Here is a 13,578-nt window from a genome sequence, read left to right on the forward strand (position 1 = left end):
CGCTTCTGATCATTTCAAATAGTTGCTACTCTTTGCACCACTTTGAAACTTATCCAGATCTGACTCAATATTTTTACAACTTCTTTGACACTGTTGTCCATTATAGATAACTGCATCATCTGCGAAAAGTCTCAGATTAGTGGTAATATTGCCCTCAAGGTAATTAATAAAAAACACGAACAGCAAGGGACTCAACACACTATCCTAGGGCACATCTGAAGTTACTTCTACATCTTCGATGACTGTCCACGATTGCTGCGTCCCTCCTACAAAAATGTCCTCAGTCCAGTTACAATTTTCACTTGGTACTCCAGACAACCGTTCTTTTGATAATAAGCGTAGGTGTGACTCAGAATCAAACGCTATTCGTAAATCGAGAGATACTGCAATTACCAGACTTCCTTGATCCATGCCTTTTACTGTCATGTAAAGAAACAGCCAGTTAAGTTTCAAATAATCTAAATTTTCGCAGTTCGAGCTTGTTGAGATGGGGAAAGTCATTCTGTTCGAGACAAAAGAGTGTGAAAGAGTTCAGAATATTTTACAACATTCTGCCATAAATGTATAGGATATAGGTCTTCTTTCCAGATATGACAGATAGAGATAGATGCAAATATGAGTTACGAGGGACAGAAGTATTAATGCAAATCATCACATCATATTCTTAATGAACAGACAGAGATAGCCAATGCAACCATTCTACAAAACTTCACTCACCTATTATCCAGTCTAAAACATAAATAAAAACTACTCCTTTTAACAACAACATGCAATAAATAATCCAAATAAAGTATTACATCATAATATGGCTGCCTGCTCAATCACACATTACTACAACTGTAAAATTGATTTAAAAATAAAAGTGGTGTGCCATACTGCATTCATGTAATTACTACTGTCACGTTATTCATGTATCTCATGTATATGTTGTCACCTGTTTATTGCACTGTATTTATACAATACCATTTACGTAACATTCATACAACTGGCCATCACATTTTCCCAATTTATTTTTAATTAATGCTCACTGAATACGGTATTCTTTGTAATATAAATACTTGTAATGCTACCTTGATTCTTAAAAAAAACATTACTGCTACTATACTTAATTCAAAATTTCAGTGCATCGTAGATAGATGTTAATACAATTGTTACTGTCATATTACTCATTTTATCTCACCTCAATGTTGTTCCTTGTATATAGCACAGTGTTTACATAATACCAAATAAGTAGCATTCACACAAGCTGGTTACTACATCTGTCAATGTCATTTGTGATATTATATGATCATAATGCAAGGTTCAAGCTTGTGTTTCAATTTTCATTGAGTTATGTTATTCTTTAGAAACAGTCATTCTGTGAAATCAAAGCAACCTGTATATTCTGATGTCTCTGAGAGAGAACGTCTCTGACACTGTTGTGTTTGTAAATCTGCAATCTTTGTGATAACTTCATGTGTGGCAAATTCTTTTTGATTTGTGTGTGTGTGTGTGTGTGTGTGTGTGTGTGTGTGTGTGTGTGTGTGTGTGGTGCTTTGAGCAAAATGGTGATGTACAAATTACATAAGTGCTGGATATATTTAGGAATACTGCAAAAATACAATCCTGCAACTTCGCAACAAAATCTCGCGGTATTTTCGACGGAAGTACCATAACCATCTAACCTCACATATTTATTTACGCTGTATTTCATCGTTTGGAAGTTAGTTATTTTCACATAGGGCGCTTCTAACACTGTTTGCTACCGTATGGAGACGGCACACCAAAAATACTTCGACATAGTGGAATAATAAAAATCGGAATCAGACGATAATGCGAAGTTTATCTTGAAAATCATGTGAACAGCCGTCTGATGATGAACTTGCCAGTTCGAAATCGGTAACGGCGCTATTTACCTAAATAAATAGCAGTATTAATAGTGGCTGGTTGCTGTTTCCTTCTTTGTAAGAATTAACCTACATTAATTATTAGAAGTATTAATATTAATAGACATTTATTGGTAGGAGGTGCTGTAACCGACATTGCTGGAAGAATTTGAATGGTAATACTTTTGAAGAGTGAAACTTCCTGGCAGATTAAAACTGTATGCCGGACCGAGACTCGAACTCGGGACCTTTGCTTTTCAAGGGCAAGTGCTCTACCACTGAGCTACCCAAGCACGACTCACGCCCCCTCCTCACAGCCTTACTTCTGCCAGTACCTCGCCTCCTACCTTCCAAACTTTACAGAAGCTCTCCTGCGAACCTTGCAGAACTAGCACTCCTGAAAGAAAGGATATTGCGGAGACATGGCTTAGCCACAGCCTGGGGGATGTTTCCAGAATGAGATTTTCACTCTGCTATCATTTCCATACGAAATCCAAACGGCTATCAATGAACGACTCCATCTTATCTCGAAGGACGAAGTCTCATAATATCCTGACTCAAGAACTTGTTGACCTCCTGTTTTTGTTTAGGTTAGCGTTACTACCCACACGAGAGCTACAGCTCTTCGTCCAACTTCCAACAAATAATCTGGGTCATTTCGAAAAGGGATAGTTGGATAGTTGGAACCAGCACAGTTGGAAGGTTGGAAGAAAACTGGAATAAAATTAACTCATGTTAGACTTTCAGGAACGCTCAGTGCATGTACGAGAGGCCACAATCACCCCCAGCCCTGTGAAGCCATGAAAAGCAGCTTCCCCTGAGCTGCTTGGTATACACAAATAGTCCAATGTTCTGCTTATCTGCTGAGCTCTGCTGCTACGTTTTCAACAGTTCAGCACCAGCACGGATTTTCGGCTTACCAGAACCGAGTTTAGTAAACAAAAACCATCCCGTGTCAGTCGGGAAACTTTCCAATACGCACCTTACAAAGATCTTGGCAAATAATAGGGTATCTTGAGATTTGGGAAGCATCATAGTAAGTTCATCGATAATAATCCCTTCTATTAATGGACCACTACGAAGCCTTCAATGGACTGTGTACTCAGTAACACAAAAGCATCCTTTTCAGGATAAAGCAGCAATATATTATTGCCAACTAAAGTTGAATATATCATTCTGACTTAACTTAATCATGTTTCGTATACAGGAACTTGTACTTTGAGAATTAGCTTTCACAGTGAGCAAAACAAGAACCGCTTAACATAAATTTCTGAGGCGTTCAAAATATAGCAGGAACTTCGTCAGTCTATTTACTGAACATACAAGAGAAACAGAAGTAGCGCTCTTTTCGCTTCTTCAGTTCTGTACAGTCTTCACGAATGCATTTATTGCATGACCTGTACTGAACCAAAACTTCTACTCAGTCTGCAGATCATATCCAACAAAACCACAAATTCTCATCAGTTTTGCTTCTCTTCATGTTCTTGCCCACAGCTGATATTTTGAATCTAGCCCCACTCTCGGTTTTATTTCTATAACACTACAGGCTTCTACTTCTATAGAAGTTCAACGATAATGTTAGTCCTGTCACTGCAATACAGAAGTGACCCGGACTGTCTACTAATGGTTAAGGTTTCGGACAATGTTTCATTACACAAGACTGCCTTTTGAAAGAGAGTTTTGATAAGGAACAGTAGTTGAACTAGGGGGATGCAAACAAAGGTTATGGAAGTTTTAAAGGAAACTGTGATTTAATTAGAGGGTAACTGTCACAAGACTAATTACGCAAAGTGGTACCAAGTCGTTACGCGGTTCATGAAGAAAATTAACTGCTGTATGAGTTCACTTGGTACTAAATTCTATTCCACAACAGTGCACGAAAAAGTAGTACAATCTAGAAAATATTGGAACAACAGTTTGTCATGAGCAACACAGACGGAAACTTGAAACATTTTTGCAACGAACTGCTTCTCAGTAACTTATAGGACGGCCCTTGAACAAAACATGACACACATTTTTTTCTCCGCCGATTTCGGTTAAAAATTGCTGAATTTTTTATGGGAAATCGTGGAATACTCTCGTTTCAGTTCCTATATTTGTATAAATTTCGGACTGTTAGCGCAACTGTACGTAGCCTTCAAAATGGCATCTGTAATGGACCTGCGTTGTAAGCAGGAAGCTCTCATTGTGTTCCTTTTGGAGAAAACCAAATATCTCAGGTATTCAGAGGCACTTGTGGAATGTCTATTGAGAGCTGGCAGTGAACAAGAGCACGGTTACTCGCTGGACGAGGAGTCTGTCAACATCATGACAAAGTCGCGCAAACTTGTTCGGTCTCCCGCATGCCGGCCGACCGCAAACAGCTGTGACTCCTGCAATGTTGCAATCTGCGGACACTCTCATTCTAGGTGATCGGCGGATCACTAACATCTCGCTGCTCTACTGGACGTCTCAGTTGTTAGTACGCTCGTCCACCAGCTGAGGTACTCAAAGTTTGTATCCGCTACGTTCCTCGCCGTCTAACTGAGGCCATAAAGAACAACGAAGGAACATCTGCGAGGAATTGCTTGAGTGTTTGAGGCTTCTCGTGACATTTTTTTGTCGAACATCGTCACAGGCGATGAAACATGGGTCCATCATTTCCAGCCAGAAACAAAACGGCAATCAATGGAGTGACGCAACGCAATCTCTACTCCGAACAAAGTGTTCAAAGCTGCACCCACAGCCTGTAAAGTCATCGAGACTGTCTTTTGGGACTCTGAAAGGGGTATTCTCTTTCATGTCCTTCATAATTGTGCAACGATGAACTCCGAAGAATTGAAGAAACGACTTCAGCGTGTTCGTCGCCACAAAAACGGAATTGAAATTCTCCTTCCCCATAACAAGGCAAGGCCTCTAACAAGTCTCCGCACCCAAGAGGAGCTGACAAAACTTCATTGGATGGTTCATCCTAATCCACCCTACAACCCGGATCTCGCGCCTTCCGACTTCCAGGTAGTTACCCCAACGAACGATGCACTCTGCAGGAAGAAGTACGTAGATAATAGGGAGGTTATCGACCCAGCAACACGTTGGCTAAACTGTCTCCAAGCACTATGGGACTTAACATCTGAAGTCATCAGTCCCCTAGACTTAGAACTACTTAAAACTAACCAACTTAAGGGCATCACACTCATCCTTGCCCGAGGCAGGATACGAACCTGCGACCGTAGCAGCAGCGCGGTTCTGGACTGAAGCGCCTAGAACCGCTCGGCCACAGCGGCCGGCCAACACGGTGGCTCCACCGTCGACCTGTAGAGTGACACCGGGCGGGCATACAGGCCCTCCCTATAATGTGGCGTAAAGCCTTCACAGTGAACGGAAATAGCATTGAAAATAAAGTTTTGTAGCCAAAGGAATGGGGAATATTATGGTGCATTGGAATCTTGAATAAAGCCAACCTTCTTTTAACAAAAATACATGTTGCATTATTTATTGAACGCCACTCGTACCATTTTTATTTATAACAAGACAGCTAAGGTTCATTATAGACTCATTTAACAAATGTGTGATGCATCTAATATGGAAGTCAGGAGATTTTGTCATTTAACTGTTGAAAACCAGCGAAACACATAGACATTAAATGGTGATGATGGTGTTAGAGATTTTTTGTGGCTAGAGTAAGGGCGACAAACGTACTCATAGCTCTGTACGTGTAAAGGCTTCGTACTGGACTTCTATGACTTACAGCCAACCAATAAATTCCATGAATAATTAGTCAATAACCTTCCACGCCCGTCGCATTATTACTGATTCTTACTGGTTTCCCTGCCCTCTTTACATACGAGAAGAGAACAAATTGCATATCAGCCACTGACTGACTGTCCCAGAAGGATTCCTTGCAATTCTACCGCCAAATTCACTATTTCTAATCTTACAATGCCGCTCTCATAACGGAGGGACATCCCTCCACGTTTTATGTGAGTACAAACCCATATTCCCTATGCATGAGCCAGTTCTACAAAGACTATTTTAAAAAATGGTGCAAATGGCTCTAAGCACTATGGGACTTAACATCCAAGGTCATCAGTCCCCTAGACTTAGAACTACTTAAACCTACCTAACCTAAGTACATCACACACATCCATGCCCGAGGCTGGATTCGATCCTGCGACCGTAGCAGCACTGCGGTTCCGAACTGAAGCCCCTAGAACATCTCGAACACAGAGGCCGGCTACTATTTTAACATTACACTAATTTTAGAAAAGATAATTTTTAAAATTACAAGTATACATTAATTACAGTGATGTAAATTTACAAAAAATTTACAGAGATGTTAAATCAAGAAGCGTGGTGACCCAGGTGTCCTAGTAAGCGTAAGCTGGCGAAGAAGGTACATGAGACAGATATAGCTGCCATCGAATATGCTTCTCTCTTCTTCTGATTCTTGCGCAGTTCTGCGTTGTAGGGACTGCTCATCACAGCCTGCCCTAGTTACGTTCCACTAGATGCCACATTTCGTAGAGAGGAGGAGGCCTTTGCCAAAGGAGAACACTTGGTTTGCAGAAGAAATGACAGCTACCTGAAGAGTGGCAGTAGGTGAGAAATGATGACCTTCAAAGATGTCGCAATTTACTGACAAAACACCTAGACTTGCAATGCTGCTGCTCGCAGTCGCAATAGTAGTTAGTAGCTACTGCCCCGTAGGCTTAAAGATAGATTGATGACATTTTGAACTGTGTAATACATTTTCCAGTGTTCTTCAGTCGACATAACCAAGTCGTCATTTGAGTGGTGTAACAAAAGATCAAAGGGTTGTAAATGCGACGTCCAGTGGTTTGAGTCTCTGAATGTCGTGACTAGGTGGCGCCAGAAGAATCATACCGTTATCATGTGTCAAATAAAGTGCTTCCACATTTCTAGTGTGCACTGACTGGTCCTCTTTGAGATGGAACATCCTGTTCTCCTCACTTGCACGAACTTGCTAGACGAAAAGCTTCAAACATGATAAAAACAACACCTTGTTGATACCCACATTTGGGACTATACGCAAATACAATAGCTGGCGGTGTTTCAATCCTGACTTCATCATTTCCTCTAGCACATTTCAGTATCATCATTGATTGGACTTAGTGGGCCGATGCACTGACACAGCAAACTGCGATTGTATTTTTGCCCCTCCATCACTGGAAATAGAGCCGACTCACTGTTTTCCTTTCATTGCTAGATCTTTTCTCGGCTTGTTTAGAAGTGTTGACTATCTTGTTACGTCTGCATTATAGTAGCGGTAAGCATCCGGATGATTCTCTCGGAGCGGTTTCTCCAAGAAATTCATTGGCTCGAGTTTTATTGTAATATTTACCTGTGATAAGAGACGTAGCCACCGACTGCCTTAGGCTCAGTCGGGATTGCCTTTTCATGAAAAACGAGCTTCATTTGTTGCCCGGTAACTGTTTCTTCGCGTTGAATCCTGTTGTATGTTAGTGTAAGAAGGCAATTGATATGTAAGAGTTCACAAAACATGTGACATTCCTAACATAAGATTCGTCTATATGTTTCTCTATCTCGTCTTCTACCTCAGGTGGCAAATCACTGAGAAGACTTCCTATTGTGCCCCTTCCATTGACGACATAGGTATTCGTCCTTCCATGATGACGCTTAAGTGTACCTTTGCGATCGTCGAATGTTCTTACAGCAGCGTTTAGGAAAATGCTACCATTTCGAAGTGCACATAGGCCTGTTGCTTGTTCTCTTCTTTCCATATCCGCCTGCTTAGCTGAGTAGCAACGTATTTGCCTACCATGCAGCTGGCCCGGCTTCTATTCCCCGCCGGATTGGAGATTGTCTCTGCTCCGTGGACGTGGTGTTGTGTTATCATCATTTCATCACCACCGACGTGAATGTCGTCCAATGTGGCGTCACCTGAAATAAGACTTGCAACTCGGCGGCCGAACTTCCCCGGCCATCAATGACACACGATCATTTCCTCTTCCTCTTTCCATTTACAACATCGCCCTCGCTTCAGCATTACGAAACAAAGTAATGAAATAGCTAATGTTTAAGGTTGGCATAAGATATCAAATATACAATATTTTCCAACAAATGTGTTATAGATACGTTTTCCAAACTAATCTGAGGAAGTAAGTTTAGGTGCCATTATCAAAACATTTTATGGCTTGAGAGATAAAGATTAGCTAACTAGAAAAGCAAGAGAATTTTCCAGTCTTAAGAAAAGATTTTGCGACATAGGCATAACCAGAATTTTTGGTGCAGATTTTCGTACAATTTTTTTTGAAAGGAAGAGTGATTTTATTCATAAATTTGTTAAAATGTGCAAAAAATAATTTCATATAAATCTGATAACTTATAATAATGGAACTTGTAATAAGAATGAATTAATTTAAAATAATCCACATGCCTTGCTCTTTCGAGGCAAATTTAATGTGTAGTAAGTTAGTAACATATTACATGGTGTGTAACTTGACGACAACTATAATGTGCAGAACTCAAGAAGAGGAAACAACTAGAGGTGGTGGAACGTTAAACGAAATTGGTGTTACTATCCAGGTTTTAATAATAATAGGAACTACCGTCAGGAACAAAGGATGTGAGTCCTCTCATTGCCATGTGCCGGAAAACTAGCTCCAACCAGACAGATTAGCTCAGTCGAGGGCGATGTGAGCGGCTCTGATATTGACGTCAGTTTGTTTCTTCACAACGGTGGTATTGACATGCTAGATAACTTGCAAGGCATCTACGAAATTTGACCTCAGGTTCAACACACAGGAAAGCGGTCGGCTTTCACGCTAAAAATAAAGAGCATACTGTGGCCGTTATTGATTCAAATGCTGAAATGACGCTGATGTCAAATGGACTGTTGAGGCAACTAGGCTGTAGGGAATATAAAACAGGCCCTAAAAATTATAATGCAGAAAAGCTAATCATAATGTAAAATTCACCGTTTTAACTTTGCAAGCATATTAATATTCATTACAAACAGGGAAGATGGGAAAGTGCACAGTTGCACAACACAGCAAACATTATACTACTTTAATGATCTGACTGATCCCAAATCTTTCTAGTTTTTCCTAGATAAAAATACAGCACAAAAACATGCAGTCATATGTTAAAAACGTGTAATATTAAATTTAATAAATGCTGAATAAACAAGCGGTTTCAAACATTCCGACCATAATTGGCTCCATGGTAAATAATTGAAACGTTTTCTAGGTTTTCCAGTGAAAAGTTGTGACGCTTGCCAGCAAGAACTAGTTTATATGCCGAAAAAGAACGTTCTACATCAGCGTATATGACAGGGGCGTACTTCACTTTCGGCGCAAGTTGAACAGTAATGTTGCAATTAGTCTGGATTTTCCGCTACGTATGTATGCTGCTTCGCAAGAGTCCTTCAGGCCGAAAACATTTCGCATATTTTCCCGGTTTTTTGTCTCCCATTTCAGATGGTGCTTCATCAATTTTATTTTGAACTTCCTCCAGTAATTAAAAATAAGTTCTCGCAGATAGGTCTCTAATTTGGAAATAATTCTTGCTGTAAATGTGCAATTGGCTCTAATATAAATTACAGTCCCGATAGACGCGACATCCTGCGGCCGATTTTCAATTACCTTCTGGACTGCTGGGAAATGGGTACTGTATTATTCCACTGCTGCTAACAACGTACTCTATCGGGTAACAGCACCATCAGATGACAATGGAACACCTGGAAGTTATTCTTCAAATGCCTCAATCCTTCATGGTGCCTTAACAAAAACCTTCCTTACCTTGGATATTAGCACGGCTACACGGTTGATACTACGTGCGACACACGTTACGTACAGCATCAGAGTGTAGAATACTTGAAACAGCTGATATGCAGCAGCCTCTATGAAGGTCAGATGCAGCTTACATCCAACCACACCATTTGGATATAGCACCTTCAGACCGTTGTTGACGAAGTATGCAACTGGTTGCTTGCTACTCTCTGGGATCTGTTTTCAACAAATCAAATAAGTTACGGATTGTGCATTTGGGTCTAAATTGCCAACAATCATATTTTCAGTGTACCGGCCAACACTGTCAGTAGTTTCATGAACATAAATCAATATCCAAGACTACTAATACATCATCGGATTCTGTGCTATGTCTCAGCATAAGCTGAATCCAAATAATTTTTAAGCAACGTTGAGACTGAAACTTCCTGGCAGATTAAAACTGTGTGCCGGACCAAGCCTCGAGCTCGGGACCTTTGCCTTTCGCGGGCAAATGCTCTACCATCTGAGCTACCCAAGAACGACTCACGCCCCGTCCTCACAGCTTTACGTCTGCCAGTTCCTCGTCTCCCACCTTTCAAACTTTACAGAAGTTCTCCTGCTAACCTTGCAGAACTAGCACTCCCGAAAGAAAGGATATTGCGGAGACATGACTTAGCCACCGTACAGTTTGGAAGGCAGGAGACGAGATACTGCCAGAAGTAAAGCTGTGAGGATGGGGCGTGAGTCGTGCTTGGGTACCTCACATCGTGGATCACTTGCCCGCGAAAGGCAAAGGTCGCGAGTCGAGTCTCGGTCCAGCGCATAGTTTTACTCTGCCAGGAAGTTTCATATCAGCGCACACTCCGCTGCAGAATGAAACTCTCATTCTCGAAACGTTGAGACTGTATGAACAGACCCATGGCAGTACTTCTGAAGAAAACCTTTGAAAATAAGATTTTACCTTTTTCGGAAAGGTATTTTTGCTGCATGATACATGTCACTTCATGAGTTATTCTATCTGGAGGATTCATCAGAAGCACAAAAACATAACAACAAAACGCTTTGTTCTACGCTTGGCAGAATATAAATTTTCTTGTCGGGTGCCGTATAGAAAGGATACTGTGACAGAACATCAAAAAAACGTTTTGCATCATCTTGGTTCCAAGAGTTCCGGAACCTGTACAGAAAATTTGAATAGAGATAAACATAAAAATTATTTACGCCCTTTTTATTGCTGATGAAAACACATTGCATGTTGTACCACACTACAGCGATACCTTCAGAGACAGTGATCCACATTGCTGTACACACCGGTACCTCTGATACACAGTACCACGTCCTCTTGCATTGGTGCATGCCTGTATTTGTCGTGGCATACTATCCACATGTTCATCAAGGCACTGTTGGTCCAGATTGTCTCTACGGCGATTTGGTGTAGATCCCTCAGAGTGGTTGGTAGGTCACGTCGTCTATAAACAGCCCTTTTCATTCTATCATTCCCGTCGATAGTGTTCATGTTTGGAGAACATGCTGTTTACTTTAGTCGAGCGACGTCATTATCTTAAAGGAAGTCATTCACAGGATGTTCACGATGGGGGCGCGATTTGTCGTCCATGAAGACGAATGCCTCGCCAATATACTTCCGATATGGTTGCACTATCGGTCGGAGGATGGTATTTACGTCTCGTACAGCCGTTACGGTGCCATCCATGACCACCAGCGGCGTACGTCGGCCCCACATAATGCCACCCCAAAACAGCAGGGAACTACCACCTTGCTGCACTCGCTGGACAGTGTGTCTAATGAGGTCAGCCTCATCAGGTTGCCTCCAAGCACGTCTCCGACGATTGTCTGGTTGAAGATATATGCGATACTCATGTGTGAAGAGAACATGATGCCAATCCTGAGCGGTCCATTCGACTTGTCGCTGGGCCCATCTGTACCACGCTGCATGATGCACCTCGCCATGGACGTCGGGAGTGAAGTTACGCATCATGCAGCCTCTTGCGCACAGTTTGAGTCGTAACATGACGTCCTGTGGCTGCCCCAAAAGCCTTACTCAACATGGTGGCGTTGCTGTCAGGGTTCCTCGAGTCATAATCCAGAGGTAACGGTCATCCACTGCTGTATAGCCCTTTGGCGGCCTGAGCGAGGCATGTCATCGACAATTCCTGTCTCTCTCTGTATCTCCTCCATGTCTGAACAACATCGCTTTGGTTCACTCCGAGACGCGTGGACACTTCCCTTGTTGAGAGCCCTTCCAGACACAAAGCTACAATCTGGACGCTATCGAACCACGGTATGGTTGAACTACAGAAATCACGAGCCGTGTACCTCCTTCCTGGTGGAATGACTGGAATTCCGTCCAGTAGGCCCTGCTCATGCATGGTTGTTCCCATCTTTGGGCTGGTTTAGTGACACATCTGAACAGCCAAAGGGACGGCGTCTGAGATATCCAAAGCCAACGTCTATCTTCAGGAGTTCTGGGAACTGGGTTGATGCAAAACTTTCTTTGATGTGTTTATATGACTACAGTTTGAACTATTTTTTGGATTTTCTTCTATTAGAACTGATTTTGAACAAAATTGTTAAGGCTTTCGTGGCCACTTGTTGACAAACTGCCTATTTGCTTCTGTCTCGGGTTTCGGTAGCACGAGTGCCTGGCATTGTCAGAGTTTCACCCTCCACTGCCGTTGGTCAACTGGAGCCGATCTCGCTGCCTCGGACTATATGTAACTGGCCCGCCAACGTCCGAGGGCTGCTTCGCGGTCATTTCCAGTGCGGTTCTCCTCTTGCTACCTCCGACGGTCGTTCGCTGCAGTAAGGGAAGCCAGGATCCGTTTACCTTAAGGCTTTCCTCTTTCTTGTTGAAGCTATTCACTTGTTTTTTGCAGTTCTACAGCTTCTCTGAGCAAGCGGGTGTAATAGTGCTTCTCTACAGCCATAACTTCCGAATCGGCGAATTTTAATACGTGGTCGGTCTCACTCAGTGCGTGCTCTGCCACGGCCGATTTCTCCATCTGCCCCAACCTGCAATGTCGCTTGTGTTCTTTGCTCCTGGTGTTGATTGATTGTCCAGTCATTCCGACATGGTATGCAGTATATTCCCGACATTTGCTAGTGGGTCCCTTCTTTCCTTTGCCAATAGGCAGATTTTGAACAGTCGACGTGTTACACTTTCTACATCCATGTTGCACAGTGTATAAGTTTAGATTGCCTGTTGATAGCATAAATTCGACACTGGCCTGGATTTCCTACAGTGATAGTCCGTGTACAATCAAGGAGAGAGGTGAGGTTTTAGTTTCTTTACTACAACGGCTAGGCAGAATTAACTCCGCCCTTGTGTATGTTGTTTGTTTCATCTGAGGTCAGTTCAAGGCCTACGAATACAACGTCACAATTATTGAACTACAAAAAAACGTAAATTAATTACAAACTACTGCGTGCACACACTTTATTCAACATATAAACAACACTGCAGATATTTGGATTTAGGTTATGAGATGTTCGATGTGCCTGCCGTGATTAACGACGATGTGGCGGAGACGAGTAGAGAAATTCTGCATGATCCGCCGAAACTGTCGGAATATCGATGTTGTCTATGACCTCCTGAACAGTGGTTTTGGGATTATTGCTGTACAGCTTGTCTTTAATATAACCGCACAAAAAGGAGCTGCATGTTTTCATATCAGCAGAACACGGCGGCCTATCGAGGCCCCTGCCAGTGGATTCTGGGTAACCCAGAGCCAGAATGCGACCCCCAAAGTGCTCAAAATGGTTCAAATGGCTCTGAGCACTATGCGACTTAACTTCTGAGGTCATCAGTCGCCTAGAACTTAGAACTAATTAAACCTAACTAACCTAAGGACATCACACACATCCATGCCCGAGGCAGGATTCGAACTGCGACCGTAGCGGTCACGCGGTTCCAGAATGAAGCGCCTAGAACCGCACGGCCACACCGGCCGGCTCAAAGTGCTCCT

At 42.3% G+C, this 13,578-nt stretch overlaps 1 non-coding gene across 1 annotated transcript; it reads right to left on the reverse strand.

Annotated features, from left to right (window-relative positions):
- Nucleotides 1-2,085: 2,085 nt before the first annotated feature.
- Nucleotides 2,086-2,159, reverse strand: Trnas-uga (transfer RNA serine (anticodon UGA)). The gene has a single exon. It is a non-coding gene; the product is annotated as a tRNA-Ser (tRNA).
- Nucleotides 2,160-13,578: the final 11,419 nt, after the last annotated feature.

This window comes from Schistocerca cancellata, chromosome 8 (assembly GCF_023864275.1).
Source record: "Schistocerca cancellata isolate TAMUIC-IGC-003103 chromosome 8, iqSchCanc2.1, whole genome shotgun sequence".
In the NCBI taxonomy this organism is placed as follows: domain Eukaryota; kingdom Metazoa; phylum Arthropoda; class Insecta; order Orthoptera; family Acrididae; genus Schistocerca; species Schistocerca cancellata.